The sequence below is a fragment of the Aquarana catesbeiana genome, linkage group LG01, assembly GCF_042186555.1.
Source record: "Aquarana catesbeiana isolate 2022-GZ linkage group LG01, ASM4218655v1, whole genome shotgun sequence".
Classification (NCBI taxonomy): domain Eukaryota; kingdom Metazoa; phylum Chordata; class Amphibia; order Anura; family Ranidae; genus Aquarana; species Aquarana catesbeiana.
Genome location: NC_133324.1, coordinates 120,418,584 through 120,444,935, shown reverse-complemented (window position 1 = coordinate 120,444,935; position 26,352 = coordinate 120,418,584). Strand labels below are relative to the sequence as shown.

At 41.8% G+C, this 26,352-nt stretch overlaps 1 protein-coding gene across 8 annotated transcripts in view; it reads left to right on the top strand.

Annotated features, from left to right (window-relative positions):
• Positions 1 to 26,352, top strand: part of MAST4 (microtubule associated serine/threonine kinase family member 4) — an 865,092-nt gene that overhangs the window by 679,323 nt on the left and 159,417 nt on the right. The window lies entirely within an intron of this gene.

Sequence of the window (26,352 nt, the reverse complement as noted above, 5' to 3'; positions counted from 1 at the left end):
CCCAATCCCCAGTCGCTTGATACCATCACATTGTCTTGACACGTTTGTCAGTTGAAAGTTGCTGCTTAATGAGTCGGTTGTCAGCTGTTCTAAACTATTTTTCTGTTAGGTCATTTAGAATGTCCAACTGAAAAAGTATTCTGCTTAAGGAGCAGCTCCAGGCCAACCGCTAATACTATGCAGGACACATTGCAAACATGAGAAAGGTCAACTCACCTTACTTTAATTCTGCTTTTTATACAATCACTTGCAGCCACATTCATAAGGTTTCTCAACCTACTGCTGGTGAGGCTTCAGTTGTCGTCTCACTCTGCTATGTAACCTCCGTCTCGTGCAGTAGCTGCGGTGAGCTCAGACGTGATTATGGATGGATCAGTGAACACCCTGAGTGACTTAAGGTCATTTGGAAAATGAGGATACTGGCAAATATATGGATTTACCCAATCACAACAGAAACATGCAGGCTGCTATTACTAATAAATGCTTGTCGCCTGGCTGTCATGTTAGTTTAACTGCTTAAAGAGGAACTTCACTCTGCCCCCCCCCCTTATTTTTTTTTCCTCATACCTTGACAGCTTGGTTATCCTCAATATACATAGTCACGTGCCTAGTGAATCAAGCATTCTGTGACATCATTGTTGTCTTCTGATGTCATCAGGAGACCAGCTGTCTCCTGATGACTATTCCATGGTCATGGCTTGCCTATTCCATAAGCTATCCTACACTTCCTTTTGGCTCATGGTGAAGACTGTCCATCCTAGCGGCGCTCCTCTGGTGTGACTGGCATTAAGGTGGCTGGTCGATGTGTGGGTTTTGCATCTTACCAGTATATATTTATATTTTGTCACTATCCTATATGCATACTTCCCGAAGAAGCCATGTGGTGAAACATGTAGAAGAATATGCATAGAGGACCTTGCTAACACCAATTTTAGAGGAGGATGATATATATTTTTTTGTGTAATGTATTGCAAATCCATGTTAAGTTCTATAATAAACGTTATCAATTTTTTCAGTTATGTCTGGATAATTGATGTAGCACCTTCAAAATCCATATCCTACCCAATGTCTATTTATTTATTACCCACAGGGATGTGGTGCTGTTAAAATCCTCCATCTGCACATATATGTTTAATTGTGTTCTTAGGTTAGATCAGTGTTTCTTTTTTGCAGTGAAATGTAAAAACTGAACGAATAGTTTTACATAACTCCGCAACATCCACAGACATAAGACACCTATCATTAGAGGTGATTTTTTTTCCAAAGCAAATACACTTTTGCACAATAGTACGGACTAGTATTCCAATGGTTCTCTTCTCCCTCAGTTTCTCTCCCTAACTCTAAGCTAATGTGACCCCAATGCTGATGGAGAGGGGCAGGGGTGGAGCAAACAAGGATACTGCACCCAAAACCCTCCTTATCAACTTATGATGTCATTGATTCTTAGGACACTGGTGGCTAAAACTATAACTAAAAGCAGACTTGATCCACACACTGGCTCGTATACAATTTATAAGCAATTTTAGGAATTTTGCCTAGGCACTCCTGAAGAAACCTGAAGGCACCCTGGTTGAAAAAGGCTGGGTTAGATACACTTTCATGTTTGGATACAAATCTTGGCCACAGAAGAGTGCATTGTTTCTACTGACTCTTGGAAGTTGCATTCAGAGAGAGGAAGGCTCTCTCAGTTGATCTGCATTTTTACCACCGCTGACTACCCACTTACTATACATGATGCCGCTTGGAGGAGTACAACCATTCTGTAGCACTACTAAGGAGGAGTTACATTTGAAATATGGCTACCACATTTATATATATATTATACACTTTAAAAATAAACTTCTTACATGTTTTATTTTTAAATATTATTTTTACTAAAGTGTTACTTTACACTGTTCTCACTGATGCCATTGACTTCTTTTGTGCATGCGCAGCTACAGCCAGGCTGGTACTTCTGGTTTTGTGGCAGAGCACACATTGGTACAACCAGAAATCTGCTTTCAGATGAGCTTCTACAGGCCAGCTGATGGCACATATTACTCCGACAGCTTAAATTTTTGCCGATCATACTGTATATAAAGGGTTACAGAATGTAAACTTTTCCTAAGTTGGTGGCCATCTGCATCTAATAATAATTTGTTGTTGCACTAAATAATTACCAATTACTGGATTTATCGCTGGGCTACAACTTGTTTTGTGTGTTCCCCTTGAGTCCCATTAATATTACATTATTTGAAACAGTTGAAGCGATGTTTTGGAAAGGAGTGCACAGATGTTCAGGAACATTGGCTGATGTGGGAATCTGTTTTATTTCTCTATGAAGGGTCCTCTGAGCTGTGTTTGGACAAGTAAAAGACAGCAGATCTCCCGAATGGATCTTTTGTCAGACTTCACATCTGATGTCTATCAGGCAGAATTTATCTTGCCTAACTGACGCTTTATTGTGTTCTCAGCTATATACTCTGTCCACGTCTTATAATATGCTACAGAAAATTTCTTTTTTTTTCCATATTCAGGCTGCTTTTTGACCACAGGACCTAGCTGACAATACTTTGACAGAATGTGCATCTATTTTTTCAAATCAATATACTATATATCTAGAAAAATGTATTTTTTACAGCTAAGAAACAAACAAAATAAAGTTGTACTGTACAAATATAAAGGAAGGTATTGCTCTTTTTCAAGACCAAATTTCACTTGCTTTCTGCCTGCTCCTGTGGATTCTGGGGAAACGGATCATAAGTCTGCTTCCCAGATGTCTATAGGTACAGATACAGCTGCCATATTTATAGGGACACAGAGTGACAATAATGATGTCTTGCAAACCCCCAAACTATATGGAGTGAATTTAAGACTGCCGCACTCATTTTTCCAAAACTCACAAGACCGTAATGGGGATGGTCAGATTTAAATTTCACGTCTGTGGTTGGTAGCCAGAATAAAGTGACACACTTTGATAAGCCACAGACCAGCTTAAAGCACCTTTGATAGACCACAGACCATTTATCCACTTGAAGACCAGGCCTATTCTGGCACTTGTACATGTAAAAATGAGAAAATTGCTAGAAAATTACTTTTATTGCCAAAAACAGATTTAATCCAATTTTTTGGTGAGAGATAAAAGATGATGAGTAGATAGATACCTAACATGTCAAGCTTTAAAGGGTAACTCCACTTTTGTGGGGGAAATAAAATAGCAAATTAAACAAAATGAATATAAAGTATACAATTGCGACACAAGTCCTATTGTGATTGAATGTTATTAAAAATTTCCTTTCCTTTTCAATCTACAGCTCTGTAATTTTCTTACAATACAATGCAATATGGCTATCTGGAGGTGTTCTGTACAGAACGCCCCCCAGAAACATAATTTTTTGCTTGTGTGATTGGCTCACCAATTTTCTCAGAAGTCTGCACTAAGATACAAGTCAGAATTCCAGCATCCCCTGCAACAAAAATGTCATTTTTGGTGAGATGCTTTTAATAGGAAATCACGTCTAAGGCGGGTTCATACTGGTACGACACGACATTCGTACGACTGTGGGTCCGACTTTGCCCTGCGACTTCTGTCCGACTTCAATGAACGGGATCTGACTTTAATCCCGACAATGCCAGACTCCTCTGTCTGGTATGGATTTTAAAGAGAACCCCCATGCCTCAAAATCCATTCCAGACCCTTATCCGAGCACCCAGCCTGGCAGGTTAAAAAAGGGGGGAGGACGAGCGAGCCCCCTCTCCTGGCCCATAACAGACCACATGCCCTCAACATCGGGGGTGGGTGCTTTGGGTGGGCTGATGGGGACAATGGCCTCTTCCTGACAACCCTGGGCAGTGGTTGTTGGGCTCTGCGGGTGGGGGGGCTTATCATAATCTGGAGGCCCCCTTTGACAAGGGGGCCCCCCACATCCTTGCCCCCCATTCACTGAAAATGAGTATGGGGTACATTGTACCCCTAACCATTCACCCAAAAAAGTGTCAAAGAAATAAAACCAGCATTTAGGTTCTTTATTAAAGCAGCTCCAGTGTCTCTTCTGCCTCCAATTTATTCTCCCTCTGGTAATGTCTTCTTCCTCTGCTGGTTCTTCCTTTGTTCCTCCGGTTCTTCTCTCTGCTGTCTGCCAATTTTTCCTCTAATCTGCCTCTGATGCTATCTCCCGCAGTTGTGTGAGCTCCAGGCAGTGACGTCACAAGGCGGTGGGGTCTCTGGATGACTTGTATGTGTGGTGCGAACACCATTTACATACGTGTGCATGACTTACATATACGTTTGCTTCTCTGCATGAGCACGAGGGGAGCTTTAAATTTTTTTCATTTATTTTCTTACAAGTTTGTTATTTTTACACTGTCCCTTTTATTCTTATTTTATTTTGATCACGTTTATTGCTATCACAAGAAATGTAAACACCCCTTGTGATGGCAATAAAGCATTGACAGGTCATCTTTATGGACATCTGGGCTCTAGAAGAACCCAGATCTCTCCTCTACCCTTGAAAGCATGAGATAAAAAAAAAAACACCGATTTCATGCTTTCCAGAAAAAATGGCTCTGTTTACATTTTCCTTAACTATAAGTGATGTAATGCTTGTAGCTTTCAGTCTCCTAGATCATAGAGATAACTGGGTGGCCTTCTGGTCCCCAATCACCTCTATTATTACCAGTAGGAACCACCAGATCAGATCCTGGGCTCTCCAGTGGGACAGAAGAGACCGGAAAGCAACAAAAGAGATAGTGGCAGTAGGGAGGGGATGAACCCTCGCTCCGCTTGTAAAAGTAATCCAGTGGCTAATTGGCTGCTAGGATTGCTTTTACATCGTATTGCCGACTGAAAAGAACGATGACGGGGATTTGGCTGACAGGTGCAGCCAAGGCCCCGGTGTAACTGCTTGAATACTGTGACGTACATGTGTGCGGCAAGTGGTTAAGAAGGAATGCAGTACTGTCTTAAAGCGGAGTTCCACCCAAAAGTGGAACTTTTGCTCGTTGTACTCCTTCCCCCCTCCGGTGCCACATTTGGCACCTTTTGGGGGGGAGGGGGACAGGATACCTGTCTTTCACAGGTATCCTGTCCCCACTTCTGGGAGCCTCAGCCGCGGGTATTTGCGTCATCACTCGGGCTCCCTCCTCCTCCTTCCCTGGCCGCCGGGCCAGCAGGAGAGAGCAGCGGAGCCCCGCGCATGTGCAGTAGGGTTCCCAGCATTTAATTTCTAAATGGGTTGATACATTTATTATGTTTTTAAAGCTGTTTTTATTCTTTTCTCCTGAAGTAAACTCATTTGAACCCCCCAGATAGTTCACCTGGGTTCTCCACTCCTCTGCCTCTGGCCAGGGAAGTAGCTGCATGGAACACAGTCTGTATGTTTTATGGATGGATCCCCATCACCCTTTATTAGGTTGTTTACTAGTAGTAAATATTGTATCTGTAATAATTTCTGTTGGCAGCAAAGACTGAAAACTGGAAATGTCCTTGCTTTACTACATAGTTCTGGTTATTTGCCTTTCAAAGCAATGTTTATTCTGGCTTACTTATAGGTTAACGTCACTTTTGTGGGGAAAAATAGCAAATAAAAAAATATATATATCGCAGATGCGCTTGCTACGCACGCCAAATTGTAAATGACTGTTATTAAAAATTACCTTTTCTTTTCAATCTGTAACGCTCTGATTTTCTGTAAAATTCAAAGCAGTATGGCAACCTGGAGGCATTCTCTACATAGTTGGTGTACAGAATTTTCCCAGAAATGTCATTTGTGATTGGCTCACTGATTTTCCCAGAAGTCTCCATTAAGATACAAGTCAGATTTTAGGCATTCTCTGCTACAAAAATTCCATTTTTGGTGAGATACTCCCTAAGGCAGTGGTTCTCAACTCCTGTTCTCAGGACCCACCAACAGGCCAGGTTTGCAAGATAACTGAAATACATCACAGGTGATATCACTTGCTGCTCAGTGATTGCAGTATTCTAGTCTGCATCTCCCCAAGGTAATACTTAATATCTGGCCTGTTGGTGGGTCCCGAGGACTGGAGTGGAGAACCACTGCCCTAAGGTATGCAGACACTGCAACTTTCCTCATTAGAACACTGCAATTATATCAGCAGAATAAAGCAGTTGTAAAGGCTTAACATTTTGGTAAAAAACCTTCTCTGTGCAGCAGCCTCTCAGTCCTACCTAATCCATCTGATCCAGTGATGTGCATGAGAGCCTCGGCTGTCCGGGGACTCTCCCTCCTCATTGGCTGTGACAGCAGCAGAAGCCATTGGCTGTCACTACTGGCAATGACAGCCAGCGAGGAGAGAGGGGGTGGAGTCAAGCCGTGGCTGTGTGTGAATGGACATGCAGCGGCTCAGGAGCAATGCTTGGGTGCCCCCATTGCAAGGTTGTTTGCTCTGGGGGCACTCGGCAGAAGGGAGGGGCCAGGAGCACCAAAGTGGGACCCCGAGAGGAGGAGGATCAGGGCTGCATAGAGCAGTAACCACTGCACAGAGCAGGTAAGTATGACATAAAAAAATCGCAATAAATGTATATTGATTGGTCTGTGCAAAAGTTATAGCGTCTACAAAATAGGGGATAGATTTATGGCATTTTTATTTATTTATTTATTTTTTTACTAGTAATGGCGGTGATCTGCAATTTTTATCAGAACTGCGATATTGCGGCGGACAAATTGGACACTTTGGACACATTTTTGGGACCATTGACAATTATACAGCGATCAGTGCTATAAAAATGCACTGATTACTGGAGAAATGTCACTGGCAGGGAAGGGGTTAACACTAGGGGGCGATCAAGGGGTTAACTGTGTTCCTTAGGTGTGTTCTAACTGTGGGGGGGGGGGATGGGGCTGTCTAGGAGGAGAGAGAGATCGGTATTCATACATAGTATGAACACACGATCTGTCTCTACTATTGAAAGAACCGGGATCTGTGTGTTTACACACACAGATCCCGGTTCTCGCTCTGTCACAAGCAATCGCGGGAGCCCCGGCGTTCATCACGCCTGCCGGGCACTCGCATCGGCTCCGGCACAAGCTGCGCACTCCCCTAGTGGCCAAAAGGCGAAGCGACTTAAGGTAATGTTGTTTCGCCCTAAAAAAAAACTGCGCCGGCTGGTCGGCAAGCGGTTAATACCACTTTTTCTAATAATGAAAATGTCACCCATTTAGATTCACTTTGCACATTGACATAAGGCCCCTTTCACAATGGGGCGTCAGCGCCGTCGGCGGTAAAACGCTGCTATTTTTAGCGGAGCTTTACTGTCGTTTTTGGGTGAGTTTTCGTCCGCTAGCGGGGAGGTTTTATCCCCCGCTAGTGGCCGAAAAAGGGTTAAAATGGCCCTCAAAGCGCTGCTGTGGCGGTGCTTTGCCAGCGGTTCGGCAGCGGTGCCCATTCAGTTGAATGGGTAGGAGTGGTGTATACACCGCTCCGAAGATGCTGCTTGCAGGACTTTTTTTTAGCATCCTGCCAGTGCACCGCTCCAGTGTGAAAGCCCTTGGGCTTTCACACTGGAGAGACAAGAGAGGCTCTTTACAGGCGCTATAGCGCCTTTAAAGCAGCTCAGTGTGAAAGGGGTCTAACCCAACAAATAGCTTTTTTTTTTTTTTTTTTTTAAACAGAAACAGGTAGGAATCTGCAACAAAGTTTGGTAGAATTCTTGCAATGTACATAGATCACCCAGTGGGGATTGTTTTATTTATTTTTTTCCTTCAATAAAAGTGGAGTTACTCTTTAAAGAGTCTGTGAGATCAAAGAGGAAAAATACTGAAGATATTCAGACACTTAGAGTCGGTTCACACTGAGGCAGCACGACTTGCAGCGCGACTGCCTCAGACGACCTGCACACGACTTCAGCGGCGACTTGCAAAACGACTTCTGTATAGATGTCAATGCAAGTCGCCTGAAGTCGCACCCAAAGTAGTACAGGAACCTTTTTCCAAGTCGGAGCGACTTGTGTCTTTCCTATTAGAATGGTTCCATTGTACAGAATGGAGCGCGATTTGTCAGGTGGCTAAGTCGCCTGACAAGTTGCCCCAGTGTGAACCGAGTCTTAGGGTCCTATTTATAGAGAGTGAATACCATTATACCCTCTCCATTGGTCACCACAGTGTTTACTCTACACTGTGCTATATTTTATAAGTCATTCATAAAATGTAGTTTGTGGCGTGGAGCCTGCAGTGTCCTACGGAGTGTTCATTTTAAGATGGGAGGAAAGGAAGACAGCCCATCATGTTGGTGGGGGGTTGTATTATAGCTTTGCCAGTTAGAACCTCCTGGTGTGAAGGGTTTTGTAAGCTCCGTGGCCCTCTAAGCTGGCCATAGATGGATTGAATCTCAGGCGGTCCCTGCTGAACCAGCCGAGATTTGATTCATCTGTGGGCAGGCTGATTGTACCCAAGTTGATCCATTGACCGGCTTGGATACAACCAACATGTCAGATTTTTTGCATGCGATTATTGCCAGTGGCTGTAGTTGCTAGCAGTAATCTCGGGTGTTCTCTCAGCTGGGACAGCTCCCTGCCGGGAGAACACAATAGCTCAATGGGAGTGATTCCCCCATCAACATTGACTGTGCTGATGGGGGAATTGAGCAATTTTATTTAAATCACATCATCTATGGCCGCCTTTAGCTTCGCACTCTTTTTACCTTCCACAGTGTTTTCTTTTCCCATGACAGCCTCGTTAAGCAGCCTAAATCATAGATTATGTTAATTCTATCCAAGCATTACACTAGGTATACAAAAGGAGTGGTACAGCCTTGTGCTGTGTTACTGAGAGAGCCATAAACAACCTAATGAAGACAATTGATGTGCCAGATCTCAAGTATTATTAGGGGCAATCTGACCTAGTAGAAAAGGATAAAACAGATCTCATTATAACACTGGGAATTTTACCAAGATGCTCCTCGTGAAAAAGTGATGAATCAGGGTGGACCACTGTAGTCCCTGTGGGATAGGTGTCTCATGTGAGGACAGGCAGATATCTCCCCACCTGTTGTTTTTGGGGATCTTATTTTAAAGTGGCAGTAAAGCGCTGCAATAAAAAAAAAAAAAAAAAATTCCCAGCAAAATAATAGCATAATGTGCTAGTATGCATCGCAGACACAGGAGATCGCATACTAGCACATGAAAAAATACTTTTTGTGCATCGCATACTAGCACATTATAAAATACTTACCTTAAAATGAAGCCCTCCTGTGGCACGCTGTCACCGCTGAGGGCTTTTATCCTCACCCGGTCTTTCTTATGAGTTTGCGGACTCTGGCTGTGCGAGTGGCCGGAGCCACGATTACGTCACTCCCGAGCTCAGGAGCCCTGGGTTACTCGGTCACGCTATGCCGGACCTTCAGAGTGCATGCACTAGGGATCTCACTGGGTGCATGTTTAGGAGATATTAATTTTACCTAAAGGTAAGTTATATTATAGGTAAAAATCACAAAGCAGACTTTACTACCGCTTTAATGTGAAATGTGACCATACAGAGCTGATTAGTATCATGCTGCAAAGAACTGTATGATGAAATATAGGATTTTTTTTTTTCATTTTCTTAGCGGGAAATTTGTTCATCTCTGCAAATTTCACAGATAACATAATCTAAACACATTTTTTATGGACTGGCAGATTTCTTGATGATTGGCAACACTGTCTGGGTCCACAATTGTGTGGGTGACGATCCCACCATCAGAATGAACAGCTGGACACCTGTATCTGTGGGCACTTGTGGTTTGTGAAAGTCATCAGATAAGTCTCAGAATGTAGCCGGACCTGCATGCAAGGAATGTTCCTGTTTGCTCTGCTCTCAGACATGCCTCTTTAGCTATTTGAAGTGTTGAAAATGTTAAAAATATTTGCAGATGACAATCTTACCTTGTTCACTGATTTGATGTGAAGTATTTTTCTGTGCTGTAGTCACTCTGATAATCCAATGTGATTTTAGACTAAATCTGCCCATACAGTAGTAAAATTCCAGTTGAAATTTTTAGCTTTAGGAATGTTCCTTCAATCTTTTAATTATCAGTGGGGTCAAATTGACGTTCATTTTCAAATGAAAAGATTATTTTGAAGGAGGATGGAGAATTTTTTTTTTTTAACAAATCAATTTCTTACAGTGTCTGTGGTTTCCAATTGGGAAATTCCATTTATTCCAAAAGAAAGGTAAAGCGGGGTTCCACCCAAATTTTGAACAATATCTGTATGTATTCTCTTCCTTGCCTAGATGCTGACATGCCGTTTAAAAAAATTTAAATCGCCGTAATTACCTTTTATTTTTCTATTCTTCTTTGCACTTCCTGGTTCTCCTCCCGTGGGAGTAGGCGTGTTTCTAGCCTCTCCCAGACTCCTGGGAGCTAGTCTCAGGCTTCCCAGGATGCCACTGAGCATGTGCGGGAACGAGCGGTGAATGCTGGGAGCACAGCATTCACCGCATCCAAGAAATAGATGCTTGTGGGCTTCAAATGCCCACAATGAAGATGGAAACCGCCTGCAGTGAATAATATAAGTTATTCTTTCCGACGAAATCTGACACAGGCGGACATATTACACACAATATGTGAGTATGTAATGCTGAGAAGAAAAGTTTGTGAATGAACTAAAAAAAAAAAAAACGATAGATAGGTGGACCCCCGCTTTAAAAGAAAAAGACATTTTGAAGTTTTGAATGTTCATACAAAGATCTACTAGTATATTGCCAGCTTAACCACTTGCCTACCAGGCACTCACACCCCCTTCCTGCCCAGGCCATTTTTCAGCTTTCAGCACTGTCACACTTTGAATGACAATTGTGCGGTCATGCTACACTGTACCCAAACACTTTTTATCATTTTCTTCACAAAAATAGAGCTTTCTTTTGGTAGTATTTAATCACTGCTGGGTTTTTTTGGAGAAAAAAAGTTTTTTTTCTTTTTTTCTGTCAGTAAATTTTGTAACTAAGTCATTTTTCGCCTTCACTGATGTGCGCTGATGAGGCGGCACTGATAGGCTGAACTGGTGGGCATTGATGAGGTGGCACTTATGGGCACTGATGAGGTGGCACTGATGAGTAGGCACTAATATGCCACACTGATAGGTGGCACTGTTAGGTGGCACTGATGGGCACTGTTAGGTGGCACTGATGGGCACTGTTAGGTGGCACTGGGCACTGTTCGGTGGCACTGATAGGCGGCACTGGTGGGCACGGATAGGCGGCATGGATAGGCGGTACAGATGGGCACTGATGGGCATTGATGGGTGGCACTGATGGGCAACAGTGATGGGCATTGATGGGCAGCACTGATTGCCAGCACTGACTGGCATGGCTAATGGGCACTGATTTGTGGCACTTGTGGGCAGTGGTGGGCACTGATTGCTGCCGCTGGTGGGCACTGTATTGTTACAATTTATTTGTTTATTGTAATTGGGGCACTGATGATCAGTGCCCTGATTACATCCCTAGATGTCCCCCTGTGAGGAGATACCGCTGATCGGCTCTCCTCTCCTCACACTCTGTCAGTGTGAGGCGAGGAGAGCTGATTACCGGCATCTCCGTGTTTACATGTGACCGGCTGTGATTGGACACAGCCGATCACATGGTTAAAGAACCGCGGACAGGCTGAAGCCCGATGTCGGCTGATGTCGCAGAGCCGGTCCAGGCTCTGGAAAGATTGTAAAAATGAAAACCGGATCCACCCGATACAAGGTTAAGCATCTTTGTCAAATGTAAACTCCAGGAAAATGAAAAAGTCCTCACTTGCAGTGGGACTGCACCTGCACTGTAAGGGTTAACTGCTTGTTTATGCCTAGGGGGATAATAAAAAAGTTTACTTACCTGATCCTCTGTGCTGCTAGATGGGTCCCTGCAGCCTCTTCTCCCCTGCAGTCTGGCTGTCTTAGGTCCACTGACATCAAAGCCCTGCACAGGTAAAAGTAGACGAAGTAATCTGGATGGCCGCACACCGGACAAGATACAAGTGCCTTTATTGATAAAAACTGGAACATGGAATGCACAAGACACTACAGCAGGAGCGTACAGAGATCAGCTGACGCATTTCACACTTATGACAAGTGCTTACTCATAAGCCATGTTCTCCTTGTGCCTGTGTGGGTTTCCTCCGGGTACTCCGTTTTTTTCCCACACACCAAAAACAAGCTGATAGGTTTATTGGCTCTTGTCTAAATTGGCCCTAGTAGGTGTATGTATGAACGTGAGTTAGGGACCTTAGATTGTAAGCTCTTTGAGGGCAGGGATGTGAATGTACAATAGATAGAAGAAAAGCGCTATGTAAAATTGTCAGCGCTAAATAAGTACCAATAATAATAAGTGACACACATTAGAAACCTTATATTAGAAAAAAATGCATGTTTTTCAATGTACCAATATTTTGGCATTTCTTAACAGGGCTGTATAGTCTTTTTTACTGTTTTTTTTCTTTTCAAATTATTTGTTTGGAAGTTCATGGACAATAGAGGTAAATTTGATATTGAGCAGTAAACTTGATCTTACAATGGTACAATGTCTATTTAGAACGTACTGTACATTAAGCCAACAATTAGAAAACACAACAAATATCATCGCTGTTATCTGTGCCATGAAGTGAGATGAATGGCAGCCTCAGCCAAGACTCTAGCCAGGCCATGCCCCCACAACATTTTGCTCCACCCCTTGGAGCTTAATCATGGGAAATCATGTTCCCCACGATTAAGCTCCAAGAATCGAAACGAAATGCGTGCCAGCCAAAGTGTTTGCTTTGTACACATTCTCAATTTTAAGATTGTTGGTGGTTTTTTTTACATAATTGCTTAAGTGTTTCTAAACCCACAGCAGTAAAATCAGCCTGTATATGCAGTAAGGCATGCTTGTTATACTCACTATGGAACCTAAGGGGTTAATCCTGTCCATTGTGTAAAAAGGCTGTTTGATCCTTTGTCTGATAGTACAGAGCCTTGGGGGCACTCTGCACATGCTCAGTTTTTTTTTCTTCTTCTTTCTTTTCGGGAGGGTGCATGTGATCAACACAGGGCCAATCAGCACTGTCCAGACAGAGGGTCAGGAGTCATGCAGCTTCATAGAACAGTCAGAGGAAAATGAAAACTCCTCCTACAAACTTTAAAGTGGATGTAAACCTGATTCATGAAATTGACCTAGGCACATCTATCTCTGGTATTTTCTTAACTCTTTCCAAAGCACTAAGTCCTGTGTGTTTCTGCTGCTCCGTTCTTCTTCTGTTATCAGCATAATAACTTCTGACAAGATCTTCGACAACCGAGATAAAACCAGCCTTAAATGTGTGTCGTGGGAGGTTGCTATAAATTAGCAGAGAGCTTGTCTTGTCACAGCACAGCTCTGCACATTCCTTCCTTCCTTCCTTTGCCTATGTGTGGGGGGGGGGTGCCTTCCCTCCAATCAGCTGTCTTGGCTGTATGCCAAGAATCCACTCCCAGTACTGAACAGGAAGAGAAAATCTCTAACACAATGTGCACTTTCTAAAGAATATAGCAAGTTGAAGACAGCGGATATACCAGTAAAACTTATGTAGGGAGATTTGTTTAATCTCTGTGTATCATCTAAGGCTATTCACTTCACTGGGTATAGGAGAGGGTTTACATCCACTTTAACCAGTGTTTGGCCAGACACTGATAGAAGTCGCAAGACTGCTATATACTGCTGATAAGAAAAGTTATTTAGCAGTTTATATTTACTAAAATAATTGCATTTCCATGTTCTGTGGAAGACCAAATATAGTGAATGCATGGTCCTAGGTTTAGTAACACTAATTAGTAATAATGATTTAGAAATATAATGTAAACAACATTTCAAAGGTGAAATTCTGCATATTAATATAAGATGTGCATTTGGCATTGCTACATGAAAACATTACACTGTCCTTAAAGAGTGCCTGTATTATTGAAGGTTCACCCCAAAAAAGGCAAACAGAGGGCAAAGGACTGGTCACCAGTATTGCCCGTATACTCCCTGCAGCTGATCTTTTCCCCATAACTGGTTAGCCATGCCATGTGTATATTATGTCTCTGTGTGGAGGTGGCCATTTGGGTAGAGAAGCAGGGCATTGCTTTTTCATTTCAGAGCTGACCCCCCTCTGATGACTGGTGGTTTGATAAATTAGCGGAAGGTCTGCTCAAGAACCAGCAGAAGAAAGCTCATATCCACAGAATGAATGGCTCAGAAGCAGGGAGAGGATTGCACTGCAGGCCCTCAAAGTACAGCTTTCTCTCCAGTAAGGAGAACAGTTAACAGGACAGTAGTGACATCACCAAATCTTACTCCTAATCTGGTGAGATTAGTGCTTTAGATGATCTCACTGTGCAGATATTCAGCTATTTGGGAGGAATTTGAAACAAAAGGTACAGTTTAGGCATAATTGACATTTCTAGATGTTCCGTATAGGAAAGTCAATCTTCTCTTCTGGTCCTCTTTAAGAAGCTGCAAGACATTTTCAGAAGACTGGTATGATGACCCATCTGAGATCATAGATGATGTCACTGCTGCTAATTCCTTGCCTGGGATTTATGTAATGACCTTACTCGCTGATTTTCTGTCTTTTCAATTTAAAGTCATTATTGGCTTTGTCCGACCCAGCCATATCTGGGAGCAGACTTGTCTGCTACCGATTGACTCGCAGACAGTAATTATTCACTTTTTTATTGACTGCTGCTTTTGGGTAAATGTGATGTTTGGAAACAAACAGCAGTGACAAATGTCTTCAGGTGGTGAGCGTTTTTGTCTGAGCATGGAAAAATTAGATTCATTTAGTGCCCCAGCAGTAATTAGCGCAATACTTTCTCGCCTTATTATAGCTGGCAGCTTTGTTGTTTTTGTTTTTAATATGTCATTCATAGCTTTGAGGCTGTACAGAGAGACTGCTATAAATTAATATTGAGGAGACCTTGTAACCTGTGGGTAAATCTCTGCTGAGACAATCTGAGCACCAAGATCTGTGCCTTTTCTCTGTAATAGTGAAACCTGCTCAATGATTTGATATGAAAGTGTGAGAGAGATGGTGAAATAAATAGATAGTTGTAGTTTTTCTCTAACAGCTAGTATTTATAATAGGAAATCTGCTAGGCACTGACAGTGTACCTTCTTTGTCATTGCTGGAAAACAATGGTCATTTCTGAGAGGATAAAACACTATATATGGGGTCCTCATGTCTCCAATTATTGATGAACACATGGGAGAAATAAAAATGAATTAAAATTAATGTGTATGCATTACCATATCACAATATTATTTTGTGTTAAGAAGGATCTTATTCTTGCGAGCAATAAAGCAAAAACAAAGGTTCTGATTTCCCAGTTGTTGCATGCGTACAACCAAGGTTTTTCGTGATGACATACGTTTTTTTTTTAATCAGGTAAAGGTTATTAAAGGTTTCCAGAGCAAGTGTACACCTTTAGTAAAACGATAGTTATCACACTGAACAAGAAACGCCCAGAATAGCTATATCTGTAACATGCAGAATAGACACATTACAGGGGAGTACAAAGCATCACAATACCAACCCATATATCCAATGCAAATGAGCATTGACTGCAGTTGCATAGCACAGTAGATCCTAGGTGTATCATAGAATTCTGCTTAATACAAGACTAATAGGTGACAGACCAGTGTGGCCAACCGGTTCTCCCATAATTTTTAAAATTTAGCTGGGCATCCTCTATGCTGGAAAATAGTACGCTCAAGACAGAGTGTTTCCCATGTAGTGAATCTATTCCTGATGGGTTGGTGGCTGCTCAGACTTCCAATATTACAGTATAAGCTTCTAGAACAGGGTTCTAGAAATGGCAGCATTAGTATATTAGCGCGCATTCGTCTACTGTAAAAGTCCCACTAGACATTGTTTGGGAATCAGTTTAACTTTAGTTTGGAAAACTATATTTGTTTGTTACCCTGGTCCAGTATCTCTAAAGCTTAGCGCAGCATGTAAATAAGGTCACCATGATCTCTGCGACACTTACTACATAGAAGCATCTCCTAGGCCTATTTTATGTAATTTAAAGTGGAAGTAAACCCATCAATTTAACAGTTTCATATAACTGTCACATTCCCGACATGCCAGGAATGTAACTGTCACATTGGTTGTGCTCTCAAACACACTGTCAACCCATCCAATGGCTGATGTCATAACTGATCACATGTGCAGCATCATGGCAGTTGAAGATCAAACAAAGGCCAAGATGGCAGCTTCCTTGGCTGAAAACGATAGGGGGGTTTACTTCCACTTTAAGGGGAGTATAGTGAGCATGGACAACCATATACAGTTAGGAAAGTCTTTGTCATTTGTGGAACTCAATTGAATAGATTTTTAAGAGGCTTTTCCCTTGGTCCTTTTTTATTCGACCTACATCACCCTCTTGACTCACCATTGCTTTGCACGGGTAATCCTCCAGATAGGATAAGAGGAGCTAAGCAGTGGGAGATAAAATTGTTAGTTGGGGTATTTTGCATAAAGTTGCAGATGGGGGTCAGAGATAGATGCAAGTCCCAAGAGGGTCCCTGTGCGTTCACTGCATGTTTAAGTTGCAAATAATAAAATAGATATATAGGTGGGAAGGTTATATCTGGAATTTAGTTCAAAGAATGAGAACAAATTGATGTCCTTAAAAATATGGGGCCAGGTGAGTAATTCTACATATCTGCCATTTTGAAGCATACTGAATTTTGGTTAATTCTGGGTAAGCAACATTACGCTATAAGGGGCTGTAACTAGTGAAAATCTTCACCTGCTGCAATTGTTTGGCCTTGGTCCAAATTTTATGCATTAAGATATAGGTTAAGTTAAATTTGTTAGAATTACAGAAGTGGAAGGATTTCAAACTGCCAAGGAAGTCTTGGCATTCTGTCAAATGCAGGACCATGGATAATGTGGAATCCTTAGTGCCGGTTCACACTACCGCGACTTGGGATCCGACTTGTCAGACCTCAAGTCGCCCCAAGTCGCTTGACATCTGAAAGTCCATGTAAGTGAATGAGAGCTGTCTATATGTACGCTACTGAAGTCGCTCCGACTTCAGAAAAGGTCCCTGTACTACTTCAAGGCGACTTGTAGGCGACTTGTACCCATTGATTTCAATGGAAGTCGCCTACAAGTCGGATCGTGGTCTATAGTGAAGCGACTTCACAGGAAGAGAAGATGTTTTTTTCAAGCAAACCCCTCCCTCCCCCAGAGCGGATTGTAGTTTGATTGGCCACTGGAAAGTCGCCTGTCTTGGAGGCGACTTGAAGTCGCCTTGTAAGTCGCCCCAAGTCGCGCTGAAGTCGCGCTGAAGTCGCCTTGCTAAGTCGCGCTGTAAGTCGTGTTGCCCCTGTGTGAACCAGCGCTTAGGGGAGTGAGGCGTGACTAGGAAGCTATGCATACCACTAATCATATGTTGCAGCTGGGCTGTAGTATAACCACGGGCTAGGATATTCAACTCCTCCCCTATATTTTGGGGCATTGCAATTGCTCCAGCTTGATCCTCGGTGACCGATCTCTCCACAGCAGAGTTCCAAAAATGGAATTGCCAAAATGGAAAATATTTCAGGTTATAACCATTAAAAAAAAAAAAAAATAATTGGCATAAATATTATTTTAATAAAACGTTAAAAGACATTGATGGCATTGTTTATGTCTAAGGCCAAAATGTCAGCCACATTTTTTTTTAAGTTTTCAGTAGAGCAGTCAAGGATCAGAACCCCTTTTCAGATTTGCATTGAGGTCTATGTTCCTGTTAAGTTGGCCATAAACTGATCAAAATATGACCAGTTCAACAGGGACCATCTGAATTTGTGTGTGCCTGTGCCCCCTCGATGGAAGTCAATTGATTGACTTCTTCGAAGGGACATGTTAAAAAATTTGAATCAATCAGCGGCTGCAACCAGTCTGTGGGTCCAGCTGTCAGAATACCATATCCCGACAAGGGAGGAATTCTCCATCCACCTCATTTGTGCGGATAGAGGAATTGGTTCGTCTAAGTCTTTGACCAGCTTTAGAGAGAGTTATTATTTTTGTCTTGGTGACCACTGTCACCAGAACTGAAAGTGAAGGAAACTCCCAAATTTAGAATGAATGAGAGTAATGGGAAATTCAAAATTTTCAAGTTGTCCTCAGAACAGAAGGTGAATGTAAATTTTATAACACGTTCTGGTGACAATTAAGCGAGAAATTTCCTTTTATTTTGTAAAGATTTCCTATTACTTTCTGATGAATCTCCTGGACAGGAAAAAAGAAAAATCTCCCCAGCAGGACACCAACAGCAAAAAATAAATTGGTGGAAGTTTTATTCATTAATTACACTATCCAAAACTAAACAAAAAAGGATTTTGGTTATACGTAGTCTTTCAAGGCCTGTTGTGTTGCATTAATGTGTGTGTTTTCCCAAAAAGCCATTGTGCGTGTTGGTGCGCTGCAGTGCCAAGGCACCTTTCCCAATGCCCATAGGTTGCAACGCACCACAACACACAATAATGCACTACCGTGCATTGTGGTGCTCCGCATTTTTTTTTTTCCCTCAAATGAATGGGCTGCCCTTATGCAACACTCGCATGTGCTAATACACAGCAAAGCTCCCTCTCTAAATATCGTGATATAAAGTAAAAACATGTTTGTAGTTAAAAGCCACCCTCAGTTAAGCAGGCTCATTTTTCTCAGTCATACATTTTTGATAATGGATGCATTTAAGAAGCTTTGTAGTCAAACTATAAAAATAAATTTCAATAGCTTTTAATCTTTTCTTGAATATGAGCCCATATGGTTTGCTGACAGTCATTTCATGACCAATTCTGCTGGGTATAACTAATGTCAGCAAGCTGCTCTGGGCTTCATGTGAGATTTACAGGCATCATCAGTCTTGCAAGTGGCACCAGCGATTATGTTGTCTATGGCATGCAGGATAAACAAATAACTCCAGCTTTTCTGAAATATCTGTACATAAATACACACTAATGTGTTACATAAACAGTGTTTAAAGGGGATATTCAGCAATATGGGGCCTATTTATAAAACTTCAGAGAGCAAGGTGCACAGGTTTGCTGCACTTTATGTTCTTTACCTTATATTTTCCATGCTTCCCTATCTCTCCGTTGGTATGGCAGTCGAGGTATGTGTGGACAGTTTGAGTTGGTAAACCTTCTGTTCTTTTGTTTTGTTATCAGTAAACTGTATACATTTCAAGGATATTGTGTGGAAGAGAAAACCATCATAATGGGACTTTAACAGCTCTGAATCATTTCTGCAGAATAAAAAGTTTACAAAGTCTTCAATACACCGTATAAAAAATGATTATAATACAATTTAAAATTAATTCAATAAAGTTTACACATGCAATGTACTCAAATTGGGATCACCAAAACTGAAAGGGGTGATCAACACCCAACGCGTTTCAAAATTGCTTTTCTATAGGGGTGCATAGCCATTCAAAAAATGTACCTTCTATAATAGAAAATTGCATTAGAAAAATATACAGTATATGGTGTATATAACATAATACTATGTTCATTTTATACAAACAGGCTTTACTGTCGTGCAAATCAATACCTTTTAAGGCAATGAGTACACCTTGGAAAGATAATAGTTGAAAAAAATCTGCTGTATATTGTCCTCTCAACATGACCAGGGAGTGTGGAGACCAGTGCTCAGCCAGTGAGTCACTGGGGCCGGATAATTCAAGACAAATATACTCATTGCCTTAAAAGCACCTTTGGGATGTGGTAAAACTGGAGATTCACATCATGGATGTGCAACCGACAAATCTGCAGCAACTGTGTGACATTATCATGTCAATATGGACCAAAATCTCCAAGGAATGTTTCCAACACCTTGTTGAATCTATGCCATGAAGAATTTAAGGCAATTCTGAAGGCAAAAGGGGGTTCAAAGTACTAGCAAAGTGTACCTAATAAAGTGTCCGGTAGGTGTATGTCTGCCCTCCTTATCAGGACCTGAGCTGTGTCAGTCTTGTAGTAAGAAAAGGAAGTACCACAGCATGTCTTTGCCATTGTCATTGCCCAGCTCAAGAAAAGGCTAAAATCTATGTTCCTTATGGTGTCAGTTGACACCACTGTGTGCTGAAAAGAGTACTAGGTAGCAGTTATGGCGCACAAGTATACAATGAGCCACTGTCCATATATAGCTTCTGTGTATAGAGTTCATCATTAAAAATGTTAAATCCTAAGGCTTTGTTCACATCTAGGCATTTTTGGTCGTTTTTTTGGACGCCCAACAAGACAAATCCCATTCATGTTAATGGCTCCTATTCAAATCTGAGCATTCTGTCGCCTAAAGCAATACGCCCGTCACTCAAAGTACATGAGCTTCTTTTTTGCCGGATTACAGGCATTTTAATTCTTTTACATTGGTGACCTTTTGAACTTCAAAACGTCAGAAAAAATGCAGTAAAAAATGCCCTAAAAATGCCTGTAAAGTAGCAATGCCTAGATGTGAACAGAGCCTAAAGGGAAACTGTAGGGTGTTGATCTCCAAACACTTTGTGCAGCAGCACCTCTGGGAGACTGAAGAATCTCTAGGAGTACAAATGAAAATAATAAGAGGGCGTGCTCCGAGTGTAGTAAGTATAGTACATTTATTATAAAAACAGTAAGTTGGCAACCGCCATATAGTTAGTAAAAATTGTCTGAGGCTTGAGGAAGAGGTACACGCCTTGAAACGCGCAGCCAAGCCCCCATTCCACGGAACTCTGGCTTCCTACTTCTGTTTGCTTGGAGACCATTGACCGCCTGGGCAGCAGTGGTGATCTTTGGGCATCCTCTCCTGTTGTACAAGCAGACTTGCTACCAGCATGTTATAACGCACATAAACATCTAGAAATAGCCCGGCCGCTACACATCTCCCCCAGCCCGAGTGGTAAGATCATGATTATGGAGCTTTACATGAAGCACAGAGAAGATAGCATGTAATTTCACACAGCACTTATGAACTATTTTGGCAAGAGCAGTGTGGATTGGTTTTTCACAAGAGCACTGTATTATAGAATTTTGAGCACTTTGTTTGGACATAATAAGATGTATGCATAATTTCTTAAGGGTTTGAATTATTTGTTGGAAATTTTGCATATGAGGTGACAGCGCTGTATATTAACAATATTTAGCAAACCGACCGGGTTCGCCTGTCAGTTTTTCAGGTGGACCCGATCAGACCACCCATTGCTCCCTATAGAGCAGCGGGTGTCAACGGACATGTGTCCGTTGACACCCATCGACATCCGATCCACTAAAAGCAGATGGATAGGGGATCCATTCCCCATTCGTCTGGCGGATCGGATGACAGTTGGATGTAAATGGACAGGCGGTGCATGTACATCCGACCGGCCATACAGGAAAGCGGGCAGTGTTCGTGTCCACCTGCTCAGCAGGCATCAGCGGACAAATTCCCTGCTGAGCAGGCGGATCTGCTGCCGAAGTCTGCCCGTGTGAAAGGGCCCTAAGGAGAAGGTGTCATGGCTGATTCTAATCGTTTCTAGACAGCCACAAATAACTTTGTCCCCACGCTATCCTTCGTTAACATATAATGCGGGAGGGCAGTTTCTAAATCTTTACCCCTTTTTTAGTAGGGACAGTGTTCAATTCTAGTTTATAGCTAATAATGAAGAACTGTGAACACAGTGCAGACATAGTTACATATGTTTACTAAACATTACAAAGCAGGCAGCGCATGTAAGGATTTTTAAGCAGGTAAAATGCACTTAAAAAGGTAACCAGCATTTTTTAAAAATGTTTTATAAATTATGCTTTGTGAATGAGAACATGTAACAAATATAAAGTAGGTGCAATCCCAATGTGGCTGCAAAATACATTTTAAAGCCGAACCACAGGCAGATGTAGGAAACGCAATGTAATGCAGTTGTGTATTCCTTTAAAAACAGTATATTTTTACACATAACTTGAGTAGGTACCTGAATGTGTCTCCATCGCTATCATACAGCAGCACTCTTTTAGAGATGGAGAAGCATCAGTAGGAATCAATCGGGGGTGGGGAGGTGACATCACTGTTTTCCTTAATTCCCTCTGTTGGCGTACGGTGCACAAAGTCTGACTTGCTAAGAAGAATGTGAATACTGTAGCTGTGCTGCCCTGAGGGTTTGTTTGCGGCAGAAAGCAGTGCAGGAAACCTATGATCTGTGTGCGTTTCCTGCACCGTGTGCAAATGCACTGGGTGTATGATCTGCTGCAGGTATCGATATAATCCTAACAACATCCCAAACCCGACATCCCATGGTACCAAAGTACTATGCGATTTGGTGCAGTGCATTTTTGAAAAGAAGAGCATGCAATACTTCTAGTGCAATCCAGTACAATTTCAGCCTGTTCAAATGAATGGGCTGAAAATCGCACTGTACTGAGTCACACAGGGACATGGACCGCAGGTGTAAACAGGCCCTGATCCAATGAAACTGACAAGCGATTTCTTCTTCACAAATTGTCAGGTCCAAGAGTTCCATTCTCTTAGTCCCCTATAGCACTGAGTGGTTCCTTCCACTTACCTCTGTCATTGCTGGACATTATAGTGATGTGGTTGCTGTTGGAAGGAGCCACTGAGTCCAGTGGGGGGGACCAAGAGATCGACCCTTCCAGAAGTGTCAGTCTTGCAGGGAATTCAGCCATGAATGTAGATAAAGGAAAGCCGGAAGCTCGATCTTCTGCAATTAATACACTTATTATTTCTGATATGGTACAAAATACAGGGTTTATGCGTTTTGGCGCGTAGCCTTAGCCACAATGGCTATGACTAAAGCTACATGCCGAAACGCGTAAGCCCTGTAGTATTTTGAACTACACTTGGATTCATTTATTCATTGCAGAAGATTAAGCTGCTGGCTTTCCTTTATCTATATGTGTGCTTGAGTGCTAGGAGGACACTACAAGCCAGTGCACCGACCGCTCACCACCTCAGGGAATTACTACAGGTGTTTTCTACTATATTCAGCCATGAATGTCTCTTTATGGGAGAGTTAATTATTTACTCTTTTTTTTCACTTTTACATCATTTATGGGCACTGTTGTTTTGGCAACAGGGTCACTTTAAACTGAGGAAGTTGTGCCACCTTCCTAGTTATGCTGTCTGGCAGAGGTGTACGAGTCACAAAAATGGATCGATTCAATTACAAATCTTTCTTGTATTAAAAAAAAAAAAACTCACATTTTTCTTTAAACTGTTTATTTTTGAAAAATCTGTTTATTGAATTTAAAACATTAAACAGAAAACAACATACATTGGTTATGACGAGTATCAACTATGGTTCTTACAGGAAGCATGACATTTGGTTATTTGTTACATGACACATGTCAGGAATCATGGGGTACCACGCTGATCGTAACAGGCTGGCTCCTGAGGTTTAAACTGTTTATTTAGCGGTTTGTCTAAAGTTCAGTGTTAACTATTTGATTTTTGATTTTTTTTTTTTATGTTGTACCATTTCCAGCTAGGAAAAAAATAAAGGAAGTAAGGAGCTATAAATACCCTGAGAAATAGTAAACAACCATTCATATAGCAATAAATAAAGGATTTTTTTTTATATAAATTCGTACAGTCTACACATTTATTACTGAATTTCGTGTTTTTGTTTGGAGTTTTTTTTATGCAATATTCAACACTGCCTGTGCTGAATGTATATTTTCAAGAATGAATCTTTTCTTTCGTTGCTACAATTGGATATTATTTTTGTTTTGTCTTTGCGATTTGTTGTGTCATTTGATTCTACCCACATCTGGATACTGCAGTGCACAAGAACTGATAATTATCTTTATTAATGTGATATGTTTGGTATAAATTGTCTGTGCCATCTATACACAGACGTGACAATGAAATCTATAATTATTGTATCATCACATCTTCTCGGCGGTATAAGTGGATAAATACAAGGGAATTTGCTTAGCCCATGAAATATTCATACCGTGAAAAATTCAAGTTATAATGCGGCCTATGGAAATTTACATGGCCCTGTAATGCTGGTTAGATATTGCCGGTTTGACACTAATGTGGAAGAAGGTTCCGCTGTTTAAACATGCAAGTATACATAGCATGTGTCCTGGGCGGGTAGAGCTGGCAGGACGAGGCTGATCTGAAGCATTTGCTTCTCTTCCATAGCATGAAGCCAACCTAATTACTAGGCTAGTTGACTATAGCAGCAGTTGTCTCTGCGGTCTTAGCTGAAGGTCGGCTATTTTCCTGCCCAAATTATTTTATAAACCAGTGAACTGCATCTTCATATTCAAATCATGCAGAGGTGGAAAATTCATGTGAAAATCAGGAGTCGTTCAGTCCAGTCTGGAAGCCAACAGCTGCGGGATAGGAGAATTCCAGCTGATACAATAAACTTTAGTTCAGAACAGAGGTGTGAGAGCTACAGCTTTGTAACTTACACATTTTAAAGGAAATATATAGTGTTTTCAAAAATTTTATTCAGTTTAAATAGATCAGCTTGATATAATATTGTTACCAATAAGTGTTATATTTTTTAAATTTTTTTTTATATTAAAACATTATTTCTGTGTACATTTGCTCATTACATAGCAGGTTCAGTTTTCTGCTTTTAGTGCTACATGACATGATGGTTGTGCCTTAAACAGGCCATAGATGGTTTGAATTTTGGCTGGTTCAACAGGAACCGTCTGAGATTCAAACCATGTATGGGCAGGCTGAATGTACCCAAGTTGATCGATTGTCAACTTGGATACAACCAGCCTGTCAGATTTTACATGCGATTATTGCTAACAGCTGTCACTGTGTTCTGCCACGGGGAGAACATAATGGCTCCTCCGTGGGAGGGATTATGGGATTCGGTCAGTGTTGATGGGGGAAACAAGTGATTTTGTTTCCTGCAACCCGTAGTTGCAGGAAAGAAAATCGCTCTGTCTATGGCTGGCCTTACTGTTCCTTTTCAAAATGCAAGTCACTGAGTTGCCCAAAACAATGCACTTGCTCTCTGGTAGATATCTCAAGAAAAAAGGGATTGAATGAGGCTGTGTCATCAAAGTGTTATTAATGTCAGATTTTTTTTATTAAAATAACATGTTATATGTGCCTGCTCTGTGCAGTGTTATTGCACAGAGTGGCCCCAATCCTCCTCTTCTGGGGTCCCCAGTGGCGATCTTGGCTCCTCCTTCTTTTGAGGGACTACCATAGCCAGCCGCTGGCTGCACAGCGCTGATCTCTTCTATCTTCTTCTCCCCTTCACACAGGGGAAGGATGGCACAGGGACACTGAATTTTTTTAACCTTGATGCAAACAATCCATTAAGGTAAACGTTTTTAGGTTTAGTAACACTTTAAGGGTCACACCAGAACGTGGTGCGGGGAACACACATGGAACTTGCAGTCTGCTTTGGGTGCCAATATAATGTTAAAGCGGAGTTCCACCCTAAAAAGGAAAGCTCTGCTTATCTGCCTCCTCCCCCACCTCTTTTGCCACTTTTTTTTTGGGGGGGGGGGGGCAGGTACCTGGCTTTGACAGGTATTCTCTCCCACTTCCGGCTCAGTTCGCCATGGTGAAGTAAGCCGGAACTTTGGCCCCGCCCCCCACAGCTGTCCCATTGAGAAAGCGCAGCCCGATTTGCGCATTCACAGCAGGAAACCAAGGCTTCACTGCTGGTTTCCCTCAGGCAAGATGGCGGCAGCAGCTTCCAAGAGCTGATTCAAGAGTTGACTCGGCTGAGTATCCCGCTGGATGCCTGGACAGGCAAGTACCTTAATAGTAAAAGTCAGCACCTATAATATTTGCAGCTGTTGACTTTTATTTATTTTTTTGGTGGGGGCGGAACTCCTCTTTATCGTCATCCCAAATACAGATCGCAAACGCAGTGCATTTGCTGGCTCCAAATTGCTTGGTACCGCAGTACCATGTGATTTGGTGCGGCTTGTTTTTAAAAAGTAATGCATGCACTCATTTTTCTGCATTGCTAGCAGAGATTGTGGCACATTTTCCTATGCGATCCAAATGTGTACCAGCCCTAAATCTCAAAATTATGGAAGAGCAGCCATTTTAATAACGGAAAGTAATATCAAAATCTACTTTTGGGTAAGCACTGCTTCAGTAACTCACAGCATTTATTTACTAAGAAATTACTGGTAATTGTGCTTTCATTTTTATAGCTGATCTTTATGCAGATTCATCTGCTTATGTGATCTGAATTAGATACACTTCTGCAAAGGAAAACATTGTTTTCATATTATGTAGAGGTGCCCCGAATGAATATTTTGGTGCTGAAGCCAAAAATTCCGGATGCACTTGGCCGAAACCGAAAGTTTAAAAAAAAAAAATATATATATATATATATATATAATTGTATTGTATTCGACTTTTTGAATTTATATCATGAATTTAAATGAATACGAATTTATTGTCGGCCATTATCGGCACCTTTAGTGCAAGAAAAAC